At 37.7% G+C, this 18,454-nt stretch overlaps 1 protein-coding gene across 1 annotated transcript in view; it reads left to right on the top strand.

Moving 5' to 3' along the window:
* Positions 1-18,454, top strand: part of LOC149081332 (bone morphogenetic protein 1-like) — a 265,551-nt gene that overhangs the window by 194,979 nt on the left and 52,118 nt on the right. The window lies entirely within an intron of this gene.

Below are 18,454 nucleotides of genomic sequence, written 5' to 3'. Positions count from 1 at the left end.
AGTTTATCGATATTACATTTTTGTCAGTAAATTTTCTTGGTACTGGTCTTTATGACGATCAGTTTTGTTGGTGTGGCAGTTTATTGATCGTGCAGCTTCAGGTTATCACACACGGGTCTGCGATGAGAAAATTTTCTTCAAAATAATTAGTGTTTTTATAGTTTTTTTTTTGGGGGGTGTTAAATTACTGGGAGAAATAATTTAAAAATTTCATCACGTACAGGTCTGATGTGTGCGATTTTCGTATGTTTAAGAGCAAGGCTTGTATGAATTTATAAAGATATTTTTACAGATTCCAAATATGAATATAATCATTATTAAATATATGATTGCAGTGAAGCTTTTCTATTTTGCGAACCTGTGAAAATTCGCTCGTAAGAGAGGGGTGGCCGTTAATCAGGGGTTTGAAATGAATAATTTTATTTTATCCAGGAAAATTATTATTTGGCCGTAAAAGAGGGGGGGGTGACATTTTATATTTTAAAAAATTGCGACCAAATTGCGGTCACCCCCTGATAAAGGGGGTAATATTATATTCACCCCCTGATAAAGGGGTGACCGCAATCTGAAGAGTGTCTTGTAAGGGAGGTTTCATTGTATTATTAAATTTATAATTGTTATTTTCATTCGTGAAAAATATCTAAAAGTAGAACAAGTACTTAATGTGGAAATAAATATGCTTTTTGTTAGACATTTGGTTCTTTTAAAAGAGCACTATAATAACCTTGCATTGGTCAACACTTGTTTTAATTGCCGAAAATATTCCGCTGATTTTAGGGCGATTTTTGGGCGCTGATTCTGACTTTGGAATTGGTTTTGACATATTGGCCCGAGTTTTTCAGATAAAATGAAAATTAAATTTCAATAGTAATACATAAGCGGAGCATACAAATCACATTGAAACTGTACGTTATAAATAATAGTTATAGTAAATCATTGCCAAAGATAACTTCAGCGATTTTAGGGCCTTTCATTATAATGAAAGAGCTGGGATATAATAAACGCAAAGTATGTAATTTATGAAGTGATAAAATAAAAATTAAATGTGTCAAAATATTTTGATTTATTTCCCCCAAAAAATATGAAATCGTTTCGTTAAGAAAACCTTACGTGATAGAAGAAAAATCGATTTTATTTTTGGAATCATCGCTGAAAATGACATTAAAAGCAATTATCAAAACTAAGACAACTTTTAAAAATTATTTTTTGTAGATATATATATGATTTCTTAATTTGATGTGCGCGTTAATGAAATTTTTATGAGGATGTAATGGTTGCATCTCGAATTCTTGCCAGTGTTATGAAGACTTACTATTACCTGTCTTATATACGCTCAGAAATTTCGGAAAAGTTGTTCCGATTTGGTTTTTCAACAAGTTAGAGCAGTGGTTCTTAACCAGGGTCCACAAAACCCCTCGAGGTACTTGGAGAAATCTCAGGAGATCCGTGAGTTTCGATGACACGAGTTCATAAACCCATTTTTTTTTACATTTCTATGTATAGAATATTGTTTAATAAAAGCGTCCGTGACCTCCATTTGTTTTGGCTCAGGGGTCTGTGGGCTTCATCTTGTTGGAGTAAAGAGTCCGCATTGAGAACCCTAATAAAGCGCTGTTTGACTTCGTTTCACCGTGAAGCCATCACAAAGTAAATTTCCCGTGTTCATACTGACAAACTCAACGGTTTCTCATGATTGGCTACTATAAGTTTGGATATTTTATAGCTCCCACCTGAATAGCACTCGAGTATTACACGTGGTCTTGATGTGGTTGCCTGTCCTTTTGCTTTGTACTCGGTTAATATGGATATCTATCGATAACATGAACTTTGATATCGAAATACGTATCATCAGGATATGAAAAATATTGCGCAATAAATAGGGAAAATAAGTATAAAGAGAGAATATTTTTCTCCGAGTTTTTCCAACGTATCTGATTCTTCCGTGAGTAGAAAATCATGCTTTAAAGAAATGAAAAAGCACGAATCACCATGAGCCTTAAAGAGACATATACTGTAAGCATGATGCATTGCTCATATCTTCTACTAAAATAAGTTGCAAAAGCATACTATGCCTTGCAGTTGGTATGTGTCTGTGAAGCGTCATATCCATCGACTAGGATGAGAAGGAAAAAAAAAAGTTAAATCATGCAATTTATTAAATGGGAGCTCGTTATATCGGGGTCCGATTATATTTGTCAAGCATACTAGACTCATTTGGGAATTATTTTTTTTTTTCATATTTATCAAATTCACCAATTACATAAAGATATTGTGTATAATCGCCGGTAAAAGTGATAATTATTTAATCATTTATCAAATTTACTAACGATGCTTAAGTGTTATCCCATATATATTAATGGTAAATTGATAAATTCATCAAGATATACCGAGACGATTGCTGACTAGGTATTAAAACCGGTTATTATGCACAATACTATTCAACAGATTTTACCAAATTTGCCACAACACACTCGGAGAGAAAAGTTGAATTGCAGTCGGAACAATGGGTGAAAAAACAGTTCAATTCATCGTAAAAAGTACATTTTGAAACTTTCTGCAGAAAAATTGATTAAAGTAAGCGCAACTAACCTTAGGAATAATTCAATCCATCCTGTTACTGAAGCCGAGATTACACTATAAAAGTTTGATAAAAGATATTTTACAAAACTAGAATAAAAAAAAAACAACCAATAAGCGCACCGGTTACATTCATTGGAATTATCATTACATTCGTCCTTATTTCATTCGTCCGAATGTAACCGATATGCTTATTGGGTGCATTTTCCAATTTTTATTAAAAGAACTTTTCTAAAACTTTTATAGTGTAATTTCCGCCTGAGTTAGTTTTGAAGGGTAACTAGTTCCCGATTGGCATGGTGTTCGTCCACCATCGTGAAGGTTGTTGTCAGGGTCCCGGGTTCGAACCCAAGGGAGGATATAGATATTTTCCCTAACGAACTCGAGGCGACCACCGGTAGACAGCGCCTTCACTTCCAACCCATCTCACTAATGGCAGTAAATTGCAATATAGCGAGTTGGCCAGAGTTGGTGTTTGGTGAAGTAGTTTTGAAGGGTTAAGTTTGTCGCAATATCTCTGATAAATATATAAAATAATTGTAGACACAAAAAAAAGTGGAAAAGTATGGTAAGTTTCCTTTTCCACTGTGGAAATGTGAACATCGGTGGTCGACTGACGTTGACTTTCTGTGGATTTCCCACTTTGAGGTGCGAATGCGAGCCGATCTACTATTTGAAAAAGAGAGCAGATGAAACTTCAACATGATACTTACATGACATGAAAATTCAAACATACGCCACCTTCCCTTCAAAATATGAAAAGCAGATTGTGACAACTTTGTCAACGTAGATACGTTAGGGCCACGCATATACATACGCATACATCACGTTCCGGCATGTACCGGTTCGTTAGAAATTCCGCAGACAAATGTGAACGAGGTGCACGCACGGTAAAGTAGTTGTCGTGTGGAAATCTCGATTGGCAAATAACAAACTAACTGACACTATTAATTAGTGTCAACCAAGTATTTTTATGTTGGGATATAAATTATATACTTCTAAGAAGTAGTGAAAAACTGGTTCTTTATACACTTCGCACTGGTATGCAGTGAAATGTTTTCTTCTTCTACGGTCTAAGAAACCCCGGGCCCCAATGCGCCAGATTACTGTACGGGCAGGGACTAACACATGGCCGGATTATCGAGAGTCTACTGTATTCATGAAATACAGCGCTGTGGCAAGGGATGATTTTTTAGGTATCTATTGGGTATTATTTTAACCTTTACAATGGTTGACTAAAAAATGAGAAAATTATTATTTCGCTACTTCACAAACACAACTCTGGCCATATCGCTATATTGCAATTTACTGCCATCCATTAATGATATGGATTAATCAAATGAAGGCGCTGTCTATCGGTGGTCGCCTCAAACTCATTTGGGAAAATATCTTATCTATATCCTCCTCGGGTATATAGATCCTGAACCTGGGACCGTTACGGCCATCTTCACGGTCGTAGATGAGCATCTCACCACCACGCCACTCGGGCGATTACAAATACTGTGATGTACTCTCGGTGGGACTCGAACCCGCAATCCCTGGTTTAGGAGACTGATGCCTTATCCATTATCCTTATATCCATTATTTTACTTTCTTTCTTTTCTTTCCTTCAAACCGAGCACATCTCAGGTCTATCACCATCTACGGACGATTTACTACATAGTGAGTTGCGCCGGAAGTGTACCTGTGTGTGTACCTAACAGTCTGAGTGCCTATGTAGCGTTGTGTTTGATTTTTCGGTGCTGCCATCTATATTTCAGAAGTAAAATGAGTGATGTGTTATGATGGAATTACGTTTGTACTGTTTGTAGGTCTGTTGCTCCCTGTGGCGAGACTGGATTATTTTACTGGACAAATATATTTTAAAATAAAACATTCTGCCCATACTGTATTTACGTTAAATGTATTTACTTAATGTGATTTGTTATTTGTCAAATGTTGGTAAACTAATTATATTACAATTATTATCTACGTTACAACCTATTTGATCATTTTAATTTATTCCTAGTCTTATTTTGGATTAGGAAACGTAATTAATTTCCTCAAAAAATAATGAAATCGAATTCGTCACTACGCTAAACGCATTCTGTTCATCTTCAATGTTTGATGTCATCCGGCACAATATTTCCCCCCTATGCTTTTGTTCACCCGCTGTGCATTTTGCGCCGCTTCGACCAATTCCATACTTATTCTGAGAAATACGATAAATATGATGCACCAAAAATACACGAATGAGAGCTAGAGAAACTTTGCAGTTGGCAGAAAAATCAGATAAGGAAACGTTAATATCGATGCACACAAAAATAAATAAATCCATTTCTCACGGAGATGTTAACTAGAGAGCGTGTGTTCTGCAATGCTTGCCGCTGTGTGGGCATCGTGCTGGACTCTCATCCCCCCTTCCACAGCGCGACCCAACCCGCAAGGGTAAAAGGCTTATATCCCGGGAGGGACAGAGCCTGGGTCGTGTCTGGTCTGTCGGACTTTCATCCCCGATGATCCGGTTTCGAACGCCGTTGACGGCACAGTCGGCCAAAGTCGGTTTCTGCGGTTTTCAAACTTGAAGCATTTATCATCTTTACTGAAACGTGGATGACGGGTGGCAGCACCAGCAAGAACGTGAAACAAGCACCAAATCTGGGAACATAGATACGTTAAGGCCACGCATACATTCAGAACACACATTCCGGCATGTTCCAATTTGTCCGAAATTCCGCAGAGAAATACATACGAAATGCGTGTACGGTCAAATACTGTAGTAATAGTAGTAGTTCCTAGCAATAGGAAGAATATCTCAGTTTCCGAAAACAAAAGAACTTATAAATCTTTCCACAAAAATATCTTTTTTATATGAATTTGAATTTCCTTTTTTTTTCATACAGCGCCAAAGTAAGTGGAAGGAGATAACGCGAAATATTTGAAATTCTAATCTCATTCCCAAGGGTACTTGAGACCTTTGCCACGAATGTAAAAATTTTAGGAGGTATACAGTATTCCATTTTGAACTGCAAATGCCGTATTTTCATGTGGCTTTAACCCTGTACGGTTCACCTTCATAAAAACGCGATGGAAAAAAATTACGAAAACTATGTTAAATGTTCCTGTTAGCATATATTCAATTTGAATAATGCATCAACACGGCAATTTAATTAATTAAAGTAGGTCTTTTGATTAGATAAAATGGGTCATTAAGGGTAAAATATACATTTTGCTCTGATATTAAGGTTATCTATAAAACAGAAAAAATCGCGTTTAACAAGATTTAATAGTTTTTACTTTGAATTTCGTTTCCGATTCCCACAATTTGGTGTGATTTCATGAATCTCTGAACAAACAACTAAGAAAAGGAATCGGTACAATGGGGGTTTTTTTTTACCACATGTTCTCCATGTGCATTTAAATGCACACTGGTTAAAATGCATGCAAAAACGAAACAACGCGCTTAATTTACATACAAAAAAAGAATAAAATAATTTATAGGCAAATAATATCATGAGATTGTTCGAACCGGGGATCTTGTTAACCCCATGAAGGTTTTCTCATTTGTGTCTTCCCAATTTCGAAATGTGAATGTGAGCAAACGAAAGAGTAAATACCCATCACGCATTGAAGAAGTGGGGTGGAAGGTACTTTTGGATGGAATGTACTCTGTGTGATTCAGACTGTCACCAGGATCTGGATTTCCATGCCAACAGCAGTAATGTAAGACGCCAAAACCGTGCTTACCTCGCCAATCACTGTCATTCACTGGAGGAGGGGGGACTTCTCCGGCCGTTTCATTCAAATCAGGGTTGTGGCATCGTCCGATATCATGTGACGTAGGCGATGCTGAGCGTCATCTCGCAGTGGACACGACTTCTATTAAACTCAGTAGCTTTTAACCCTTTGATTAGCAAACATTGATATATCCAGAGGAGGAAAAATAATGAGGAGGTTATATTAAGTAAATGAGTTACACTCGATGATATAACATGACAAAAAGAATTTATTGAGGTTTAAAATAAATATGGAATGTTGCACTTCACAGAACACGCTGTATTTATATGAGTTACGTGGATTTGAATAGTATAAAAATGTCATTTGTCTTTTGCCAACTTATTTTTTATCATTGTTGAACAATGCACAGCAATATGTCTCCTCCGCACATGGTATTTTTCCCTCCAAAACGCAATGGTCAAAAACCGTTCTTGCATAGATTCGTAAGACACGTAAATCTTTGAATCATTCTCCTGTTAATTACAGAAGCTCCGCGAACAGCTCACAAGCAAAAATCGAGTGTTTAGGAGTTGCTTAGAAGCATCAATGCCGAAACGAGCTCGAAGTATAAAATGTCTGTATCCCAAAAATATGGGAAACCCATGTTGCTCGAGAGCAAACCCTGCCAAATAGAGGGTTAAGTTGACTTAAGATGAAAAGTCTAAGACACCCTCATCGCTAACGGAATTGGTGCGACGAAGATAACAAAAAAATAAAGAAAACTCCACGAACTATAATCAGATGGTCATTAACCGAAATCGCCGATCGTAAAAGTTTTCCAAGAGATGAGCGACCATTTCAGGAAACAGAAACAATCAATCAGTATTTGCCGGATCCGAAATTTTGTTTCCCCTCCGAATAAAGTGCTCGAATTTCGGAAATGAAATCTCTCTTTCGTTTTTTACGGGATGGATTTTCACATAAAAATAAAATTACATTGTATTCCGTCAAACATTGAGGCTGGGGAAGGGAAGCAAAAAAAAGGAAATAGAAACCAATTTCTGTTCGTTGCTCGTAATTTTTTCCTTTTTTTAAGGTTTTTGAATCCTCTATTTCTTTGGAAAGTTCTATTATTTTTCTCCCGCTTTCTAAAATAAACCTTCAGAAAACAAACAGATCTCGACTTGTTGACAAGACTTCAACAGGATCAAGGAAAGAAAGAAATATCCATAAAAGAAAGAAAAAAATTTCTTTCTTTTTTGTGTTCTTTCCTTAAAAATCATTTCTCGTTGAAAGAGAAGAGAACATAAATTTTTCAATTTTTTTCATTTTTTTTTTCATTTTTTTTTCTCTCTCTCTTCTTAACCCGATAACTGTCTTGGAAGAAAAGGAGGAGAACCTTAATGATGACTTTTGCTATTTTCTTCCATAAATTTTTGTTGGTATTTTCCGCAAGTCGGGAAAGAAAATAGCGTTTTTTTTTTTCATTTTATATATATATATATATATATATATATATATATTGTTTTTTTTTCCCTTGAGAAAGTTTGAATAAATTAAATTACTTTCGCCCTCCTCTTTTAACTGCTCTTTTTTTTTCTGGAGTTTTTTTCTCCCGAAATTCTGGGAGAAGTGTTTTATTTTCGAGAAAGATTAACTGAAGCTTAAGATTATTTTTCATATTTTTATATTAAAATATTTTCTATAAGCTGGTTAGAAAAAAAAATGGAATTAAAACAATTTTTTTTTTAGGGAAGAGTGAATATATAATACTGTAGTTGTAATGGACAGTTCTACTGAGCTGTCAGAAAAACTGGTACACTATGTTGTCAAAAGTTTCTGGACACACATGGATCAAATGTTATTGGACACACATGGATCAAATGTTATTGGACACACATGGATCAAATGTTATTGGACACACATGGATCAAAAGTAACTGGACATACGTGGATAAAAAGTTACTAAACACACATGGATCAAAAGTCACTGGGCATGCAGGGATCAAAAGTTATTGGACATACATGGATCAAAAGTAACTGGACATACGTGGACAAAAGTTATTGGACATACATGGATCCAAAGTAACTGGACATACGTGGATAAAAAGTTACTAAACACACATGGATCAAAAGTTACTAAACACACATGGATCAAAAGTTACTAAACACACATGGATCAAAAGTTACTAAACACACATGGATCAAAAGTTACTGGGCATGCATGGATCAAAGTTACTGGGCATGCATGGATCAAACGTTACTGAACATACATGGATCAAAGTTATTGGATATACATGAATCAAATGTAACTGGACATACATGAATCAAATGTAACTGGACATACATGAATCAAATGTAACTGGACATACATGAATCAAATGTAACTGGACATACGTGGATAAAAAGTTACTAAATACACATGGATCAAAAGTTACTGGAAATATTTTGATTCCGAATGCATTAGTCATGTAACTAATACGAATTTTTTATTTTGTTCCTTTGCTTTTCGGGGAAAGCATTTCATATAGTGTTTGTAAACTTGCGATATAATGATATTTTTTTTTCCATTTCTTTTTTTTTTAAATGGTAAATATGTGGCGTCTCATACCTCTTAACCCTTTATGATTCACCCCCATAAAACGTATTAAGTTTTTTTTACAAATATGGATGTATGATGTCCTTACTTGACAATGTTAGGTATCTATCTTACGCTGTCCTTCCTTGATCACTCTTATCCTCACGCGCTCTCTAAGTCACTCTTTCAGTCATTCCCATGCTTGCACATTGTTTTGGTCACTCACATGCTTGCACACGCTCTAGGTCACTCTTTTGATTGCTCACTGACATGGTTCCTTGCTGGGTCACTCGTTTGATCAATTACACCTTTGCACACGCTCTTTTGGACATTCACATGCTTTCACTCTCTAGGCCTTTCGGACATTCGCAAGCTTGCGCAGGCTCTATAAGTCACACTTTTGTTCACTCACTTGTTTGTAAACTCTCTAGATAACTTTTTTTACCCACTCATTGACATAGATCTCCCTAGCTGTCTGGGCAGAGGTGGATTTATTGAGAGTAATACAAATTTCACCGCCCTTCTCCCATTCTACTAATTTTCTTGGCCAGTCCGCCCTCAAATTTTCCATCCCTCTAAACTTTCTGCCCTGGACTATAACCCACTAAGCCCCCCCCCCCGCACGTAACTACGCCACTGGACACAAGTGGTCCGCCGAATTGTTTCAGACATTTTACTCGTCCTTCGGTTTAGATAGGTTGATGAAACGCTGCTATAAATCAACCAATATGTGAATTCCGAAATATATCACAGACAGCAGTCAGTTTAAAAAAAAAAACAAAAAAAAAAAAATCGCGGATGTGACGTCCCTCAAAAATCCATCTCCATCACTGAAAATTTCCTCATCCAGAAGCCGACGACGTTGTCAATCACGATCAAAGATCCATGCTGCCCCACAGGGAGACGCCAACCAACACCCACCCGGGGCATCAAAGGGGCGTCAATCACGTTAGTCGGATGATGATGACTACTCTTCCAAAAAAAAAATGCAAGAGGAATATAATAGGTTTCTGATGAAATCGAAAAAAAAACAATAAATTGCCCTCCGACTTCCAGATCTGGATGGAGGATCACGTCAGGAGGAATCACGGACAGGAAAAAAAAAAAATAGTTTGTATTGTTAGGGTGCCCTGGAGAGCGAGAGAAATGTCCGGATGCTCAAGCCACCGGTAGGGATGCCTCAGAGCAGTAATGAGATTGAAGAACAGGAATCGTGGGTCCGTCCCGTTTTTTTTTTTTTCCTCCCTTTCATCTCACGAACTTCCTGTCATTCCTTCATCCAATCATCCAACACGGCCATCCCCCTCTCTCCGTCCCGTTTTCCGTTTTTTTTTTTACTTTTCTCCCGTTGGTAGATAAAGGAAAATAAAGAACTATAGGGGAAAAGTTCGATGTGGTACTCGGTGATTTGTGTGTGTGGTGAGCGTGGGGTGACTATCTCGGCCATTTTTTTTTTCCCTGGAATTTCCATTGTCCCTTGTCCCTATCTTTATCCGGAAGAGTGTTGTAGACATTCGACAGACTTTATTATGTTCGCCTTTTTTTTTTTGGCAAAAAAATAGAGTTTATTGGGAATCGGTACTAGTCATCAGTTTTAGTCCGGAGCAGTGAAAAGTGATGGGGAAAAAAAATTTTCCCTAGCTTATAAAAAACCTTGAATTTAAAAGGGGAAAAAAAAATTTGAATAGAATTTTTTTCCCCACTTTCGGGAAGTGTGACGTGTCACTCTTTATGATATAAAAATAGAATTTTTCTATCAAAAAAAAATTGATTAGAAATCAATTTTTTTCTCCTCTTCGTGGATAATAGAGTTTTTACTGGATGGGGGAAGGGGGAGTTGGAATCAAATTTTGGAGCTAAAAAATTGGAGAGAATTCGTCCGAGATGAAATTTATGATGGATTAGGAAGATCGGTAACTACCATGTTGTTTTATGGATGGGAATTTATTCGTTGAATATTCATTTAAAAAAAAAAATAAACACTTTTTACAGTCGATCTTGTGATTGCAAAATCAATGAACTGAATTTTAAAATTTTTGGTTAAAATTTTTTTCTTTTCACTTTCAGACAGGTCTTAGTTGAAAATTTTCAACTGATTCTTAAATTTTATTTAAAAGTAATCATAGGATTCTTGGATTCTTTTCATTTTATCTCAGTTTCCTAAAAAATTGTTATTTATTATTCTATCGAATTGCATTCCGCAGGAATCGATCAAAATTCAAATAAATACAAGATTCATTGAAAGACTGGTTATTTGTGGAGATGAAGATTACAAGGAAGAAAATTCATTTCTCTGCCCCCAAGAGGACTCGAACCCCAATCCCTCGCTTGCCAGATGAGTGCTCTACATCTAAACCAGTGATTCCCAACGTGGGCGTTAACGCCCCCCTGGGGGCGATGGAATGTTCCGGGAGGGGGGCGCGCTAGAAGCTAAGGGTATACCATAGGTTCCTATGGGTTGGATTGCGTTGGGGGACGATGGGAGAAAAAATATTCTGACGAAGGGGGCGATGGGACAAAAAATGGGAAACTATGATCTAAACTATGGGAACAGAATATTTCAAAACCTTGGAGCATATATATATATGTTGGAAGGCTCCGTACATGGACGGCGGCAGCAATCAACTAATAGCTCGTGAATAACATAGGCCAACAGATGGCCACATGCATATAGAAATGTCCTCTCCACTTGTTAATACAAGATTCATTGAAAGACTGGTGATGAAGATTACAACGATGAAAATTCATGTCTGCCCCCACGGGGACTCGGACCCCGGTATCTTCCTTTTCCGGACGAGTTCTCTACCATCAAAACTATGGAAGCAGATAGAATATTTCAATCTTGGCCTTTGTCATTCATGACTTATTAGTTGATTGCTGCCGCCGTTCATGTACGGAGCCTTTCAAAATATATATATGCTCCAAGGTTGACATATTCTATCTGCTAGATGGTAGAGCACTCGTCCGGCAAGCGAGAGACCGGGGTTCGAGTTCCCGTGGGGGGGCAGTGATGAACTGTCTTCCTTGTAATCTTCATCTCCACAAATAACCAGTCTTTCAATGAATCTTATACACATGGTGGCCGATAAATTCGTAAATAGTTTGGAAATTCATATGGAAATAGGAAGAATTTCATTAATTTGTGAAGGTGATTTGCAAAAAGTTATTGTCGTGAAGGAAAATTTTATTCGGTGCAGGGAAAAAATGTATTTTCAATTTTGTCGGTAGAGTTCACTGTACGAAAGCAAATCACTGGAAATCCGCAAGTGCTATATAATGTCGGGTGTACGATTAACGGCTCGTTTCTGAATTTCCATGTTAATAGCGCATGCATATAAGATTTCCATTGTGATGTTGGCATTAGCGGATAAAGCACTATAGGTGAAATTATTTTAGATAAGCCACGAATCACCGACGTAAGCTTTACAAACGTTTCGAACACAGAAGAGATTGAAGAAATGTTTGGATCCAATCACTCCTTCGGACTACTCACAATGACAAGAGTGTAAGAGGGGGGTATATAAGGAATGGTGACAAAGAAGTGAAATTGTTCACAAGAGTTCTGTAAGGCGCTCAGTGCCATAAGCGAATAGTTATGACACAGAGGACGCATGTGGATGATTTTTTACGTGGTAGAATTATCGGCCGCCTGGAATGGGGGCGTACTCAGATGGAAGTATCCGAGGAACTTGGCATTGCCCAAAGTGTCATCTCTAGGCTTTGGCAACGATTCCAAGAAAACGGAAATGTCAGTAGACGTTACAGTACAGGTTGCCCCCGAGTTACAGAATGAAGACCGGTATTTGGCAGTAACTGCCAAAAGAAGCAGACGGAGCACAGCATCCGACCTGTCTGGTCAGCTATCTGCTGCCACGGGTACCACAGTTTCAAGGCAAACCGTGTACAGACGTTTGGGAGATATTAGTCTATATGCTCGCAGGCCTGTCAGATGTGTTCCGCTCACGGCAACTCACTGTCGGCAGCGATTAGCCTGGAGTAGAGAACATGCAATGTGGACATCGTCACAGTGGGCTTGTGTGATGTTTTCCGACGAGTCCAGGTTTAGCTTGCAGTCTGATTCACGTCGGACTTTCGTATGGAGAACGCCAGGTACCCGTTACCACCAAGACAACATCGTTGAACGACACCGTTACGATGGTGCAGCATTGCTCGTTTGGGGTGGAATTATACTGGGTTCCAGAACAGATCTGTATGTTCAAACCGGAACCATGAAAGCCCAAATTTATCGGGACATCATTCTGGAACAACAACATGTACGTTTGTTTAGGGGTGCCATGGGCGCAGAATTTGTGTTTATGGATGCCTCACCGAGCAAACATCGTAAACGAATGCCTTGAATCTGAGGATATAACCCGTATGGAATGGCCAGCATTCTCACCTGACTCGAATCCGATAGAGCATGTGTGGGACATGCTTGGCCGACGAGTTGCAGCACGTCAACCACCTCCTACATGTGTTACGGAACTTCGGAGAGCATTGCTTGCTGAGTAGAGTTATCTTCCCCAAGATCAGATCGATAATTTGATACTCAGCATGCCTAGGCGTTGTACGGACTGTATTTCATCGCATGGGAGACATACAATGTATTAACCATCATACCAACCATGTAATAGTAAGTTTTTGTAAAGGAGATATTTTTTACGATTGCTCCAGGGAGCAAAAATCGTAGTTTTTATGAATGGTATCATACATACACGATCGTTTTTGTTCTTTATCTTTTGTTTAATAAATGGGCTTTATGAATAAGTAACGTTTGTTTTGTTTCTGATCCTTTATTTGCCGGAGCTGGCATTATCCTTAATTTATGGACATGGGTGTATATCGCTTCATTCAGTGAACCCGAGACAAAATGGGGTATTAATCATAGAGTAATAATAGTACTATAGAGCAGCGGTTCTCAACCGGTGCTCCGTGGAGCCCTTGGGGCGGGGCTCCGTGTGCACTTCCCGGGGGCTCCGTGGCGACTCAAGAAAAATAAATATGTAAATTTGACAGATAAATAAAAAAAGAGGCCTACGGAGTTCCGCCATAAAAATTATATACAGGAAAGGCTCCTCGAGTCAAATAGAGCTCCGATGGAAAAATTATGTACCGATCCGCGAGTCTCAAAAATGGTTGAAAACCGCTGGTCTAGATCGTAATCGAACACGATCCATTGAGAGGGAATAGCATTTAAATTAATTTTACAAAATTCATAAATTATTAATAATAATTAGCGCGTGGTCCACCTGCTGACACTTCATCGTGGTTCGAACCATATTGAACGGACATAAATTTCTGTGATACTTTTAAAGCGCATCATCATCATCTCTTTATCAAATATACGTTGCGATTCGATAACTTTGATCATTTTTCGAATTTTTTATTGCTATTTTTGTTTAATTAATGTAAATTAATGGAAGTAAAGGAATCAAGTACTGGAATTCCATGACCCCCACAAAGGTGGGGCTGACAGGCAGGATCGCCTTAAGAGCATCATGCCCCCCCCCCCCGAGCGGAGGGATTTTTTCGAGGCCCTACCTGAAAAATTCAACTATGTCTCGTTTTTCTGAGGCACCTCTTCTCTAGAGGCCCTTCGGGCACGGCCCGGGGTAGGGGAAGCATGTGTTAAGACGGCACTACCTAAGGTTCGCACCAGGCGTCCTCTTTTTTCAGGTTTGAATCTGGTGACCCTATCTGAAGACCACATAATCAGTATTTTCACTTATTTGTTCGATCATCCATATTGTCCGAATGTTTTTGTGGAAAGAAATAATTATTTTTTTCTACATAAAAATCGATTATTGCAAATGTACGAATTTTGTTAGCAAAATTTTCGTCTCATAAAAAAATTTTATGCCAAAAAATAACAAAAAGAACACCCACTCTCTCTCTCTCACATCATCATCATCGCACGAGTTGCCTGAAATTTCGAGATTAGATAGCAGCACCAAACAACAGTATATAAATCAAGCCTCCATCCAGCTTATATTACTGGAGAGAGTATCACGTCAGTGGTCTCCGCCTTGGCAGTGCTGAGAACTAAGGCGACTGCAGAAGGATAGGGCCCTTATATAGTGGCTATACTGAGAACTGTCCCCAACATCTTTCGCCGTAACATCACGTGACTCGGTGAAAACAAACACGATCCCCCCGTCATTTTCTTATGGCATAAATAGGAGTTTAAAACAATAAATGAAAAAATAATTTCAGAATCGATGAGATAATTCCAAAATTAATGAAAGAGATAATTTCAGCATTAATGAAAGAAAATATTCCAGAGTTAATGTAAGAGATAATTTCAGCATTGATAAAAGTGATAATTCCAAAATTAATGAAAGAATTAATGAATAATAAAATTTATGAAAGATAATTCCAGAATGTAGGAAAGAGACAATTCCAAAATTAATGAAAAATAGATAATTAAAAACTTAATGAAAGAGACAATTCCAAAATTAATGAAAAATAGATAATTAAAAACTTAATGAAAGAGACAATTCCAGAATTAATGAGATACAATTTCAGAATCAATGAAAGAAATAATTCCAGCATTAATAAAAAATAATTCCAGCATTAATAAAAAATAATTTCAGCATTAATGAAAGAAACAAATCCAGAATTGATGAAAGCAGTTACTCCAGAAATAATAAAAGAAATAATAAATAATAAAGGAAATAATTCCAGAATTAACGAATGAAAATTAAAGAAATAATGAAGGAAAAAATTCCAGAATTAATGGAAGAAAATCCAGAATTGATGAAGGAAAATTCAAGAATTGATGAAAGAAATGATTCCAGTATTAATGAAATAAAATAATTTTATCTTTTTTCACCTTTATATGAGTTCTTTATCCTTTTTTTCAATCTTTGAAACCTAATATTTAGAGACCGAACTGTACAATTCTATGGGCGAATTGCCAGGCACGAACTTTGTTTTCACCGAGTCACGTGATTTCCTTGCATTTGATGTCGCTGAAGTCGCGGCGGCTGGATGCTCCCTTCAGTAAAAGCTCGATGCAAGCCTCTGAATCTCTGTCGTCTGCTTCTCTCCAGGTTCCTTGTTTCGGGCGTCTCCTTGTGCCCAGAAAAAATTACTGAACTGGCAGTTTGAACTTGCAGTTCTGTTTGTGAGCTTAACTCGTAGGGAACCGAACAAACCGTCTGTCGTCTGCTCATTAAGAGGTTCTTCGTTTTGGACGTCTCCTTATGCTCAAATAAAATAACCGAACTTTCAGTTTGAATTTCCAGTTCAGTTTATGAGTTTTGTTTATAAGGAACTGAGCGGAATAAAGAATATAGTTTTTTTACTTTGAACTTCATCATCACCACACGAGTCACTTTTAAATTTGACATTAGATGGCAGCACATTACTATAAAGTGGAGTGCGGAAAAATTCACTTTTTACGATCTTACCTGTCGTCTGCTTGTGTGGAGGTCCTTTGTTTTGGACAAAGGTCTCCTTGAGTCTTGAACAAACAAAAAAAGTCGCCTAAAGGGTACCGCCATATAAATAATATACTAAAAAGGGCTCTTCGAGTTAAACAGGGCTCCGCCAGAGAAATTATTCACTGAAAAGGGCTCCGCGAGTCAGAAAAGGTTGAGAACCGCTGCTATAGAGAGAGCGCGATGGGTTACAATGTGAAGAAAAGATCGGAGTCACGTGACTCCGGTCAAAAGACTGGTTAGGGAATCTCGCTGGCAATGCTTTAATTATGGCTTTTCGTATGATGATCTACACGTGCAGTTTTATTTTTGATTAGAATGGTCAACACTTGCGCAGCTTTCGGATGTTCTGAACGGTATAGGAAAAGGGGGGGGGGGCAGTATCCTTTCACAAGGGAATACTTTTCTGCTTATTCCCCTTCTTATAAATTAAAAATTGGAATATTTAATTGACGATTCAATGGATTTCTGACGTAGTCTCAGTTTTTAATGATTCCATTTCGGATTTAATTCAATTAAAGTTCCAAGTTTTGGTAAAATTCAAATGCCATGAGTCATTATTAAATGTTTTAATAGAATTTTTGGTAATATAAAACTCACTACTTCAATCATTTATTATCTTCAGTCTATGGTCTTAACCTAGAGACAATACACACTACACACTTTTTTCCGATAAACTTGATCAGGGTATCGATGGGATTGTTAGCAAATTCCCAGGTGACGTGAAGCTGATTGGGGTAGTTGGGAATCAAAGCGGCAGGGAGTTGCTCCAGACCCACTTAAACAGTATTGCAGAATGGGCAAATGAATGGAACATGACGTTTTTAGCGTTGATAAGTGCATGGTCGCTCATTTTGGTTCGAACAACCCACGGTTCTCTTACGAGTTGAATGGTGTCACTATCCCGGATGCAACTAGGGTCACCGATTTGGGAATTCTCATTGACGAGCGGCTTAGGTTTTCTGAACATTGTTCAGCGGTGGTCAAAAAATCGAAAGTTCTCCTAAAGTCTTTCTTCCGCTTTTGCGAGGCTTAGTTCGTCCTGGACTGGAGTACGCTGTAAGGTTTTGGAGACCGTACCTACCGAGGGACATCAACTTGGTTGGAGGGGTGCAGAGAAGAGCTACGCGTGTCCTTATTGGCACACAAGGCTTGAGTTATGAAGAGAGACTTCATTATTTGAATATGTTTACATTGGATGAACGCAGGTGTCGGAAGATATGATCGAAGTGTTCAAAATTTTAAACGGTATGGATAGGATGGACCATGATTTATTATTAATTCACCGTCAATCAGCTGCTTTTACAAGGGGACACCAGTATCGATTGGTGAGGGACAATGCGAGGTTATGGTGTCGCAGGGAATTTTTCTCCAATAGGGTTGTTAATAAATGGAATAGCTTAACCCCGGAGGTAGTAAATTGTAACACAATTAACACGTTTACAAAGAAATACGATAAACATGTTGTGGGTAAATCGAGAAACTATCCATACTTAGAATAAGACAACCATAAGTATTCTTTACGGGCATTGTATAATATTTCATCATGTAAATATACTGTTTCAAGTTTTTGTAATTGCCTTTTTATTAGGGTTGCTGTAATTTTGAAATATATGGCATCCATATTCGCTATGGGCTCCTTTTCCTACAGCTTTATTTTATCTTTTTCCTCAGCCACCTCGTTGGGCATTGTGCCTGTTGTGTCCTTGTATTTGTATTAGTTAGTCTGAAGTCACTGAAAGGTGGCTCAAGAGATGATATGCGGACCGCTACGGAAGGGTTAGGACCGCAATATACAGGGTGTCCAATGGCTGTTTCCTACCGTTGGTTTTAACGACAACTTTCAATTGGAGGAAATGTTTCAAATGATGCCATCTTAAATGTCGTTCAAATGGGGGAAAAAAAGTTATTATTATTAAAAAGTAACGAAATTTACATTTTTATACGGTCCTCCCTCCTTCTATCCCGTAACTGCCAATTAGAAAATTATTTCCCTGTATCTCCTGATTTCCATGATTCCAAATGCAATATTCCCAGAGATATTTGAATTCTAAAATTAAAGAAAAAAAAAGCAAAATAAAAGTGAGTATAAAATTACAAATCGGACCGTATGAAAATTTCAATTTCGTAGCTTTTTAATAATTTTCTTTTCTCATTTTAAC

The sequence above is a fragment of the Pholcus phalangioides genome, unplaced genomic scaffold, assembly GCF_987345545.1.
Source record: "Pholcus phalangioides strain wild (caught in Gottingen) unplaced genomic scaffold, Ppha-v1.0 ptg000010l_1, whole genome shotgun sequence".
Classification (NCBI taxonomy): domain Eukaryota; kingdom Metazoa; phylum Arthropoda; class Arachnida; order Araneae; family Pholcidae; genus Pholcus; species Pholcus phalangioides.
The sequence above is the reverse complement of the archived record's forward strand: the minus strand, read 5'-3'. Positions and strand labels throughout refer to the sequence as shown.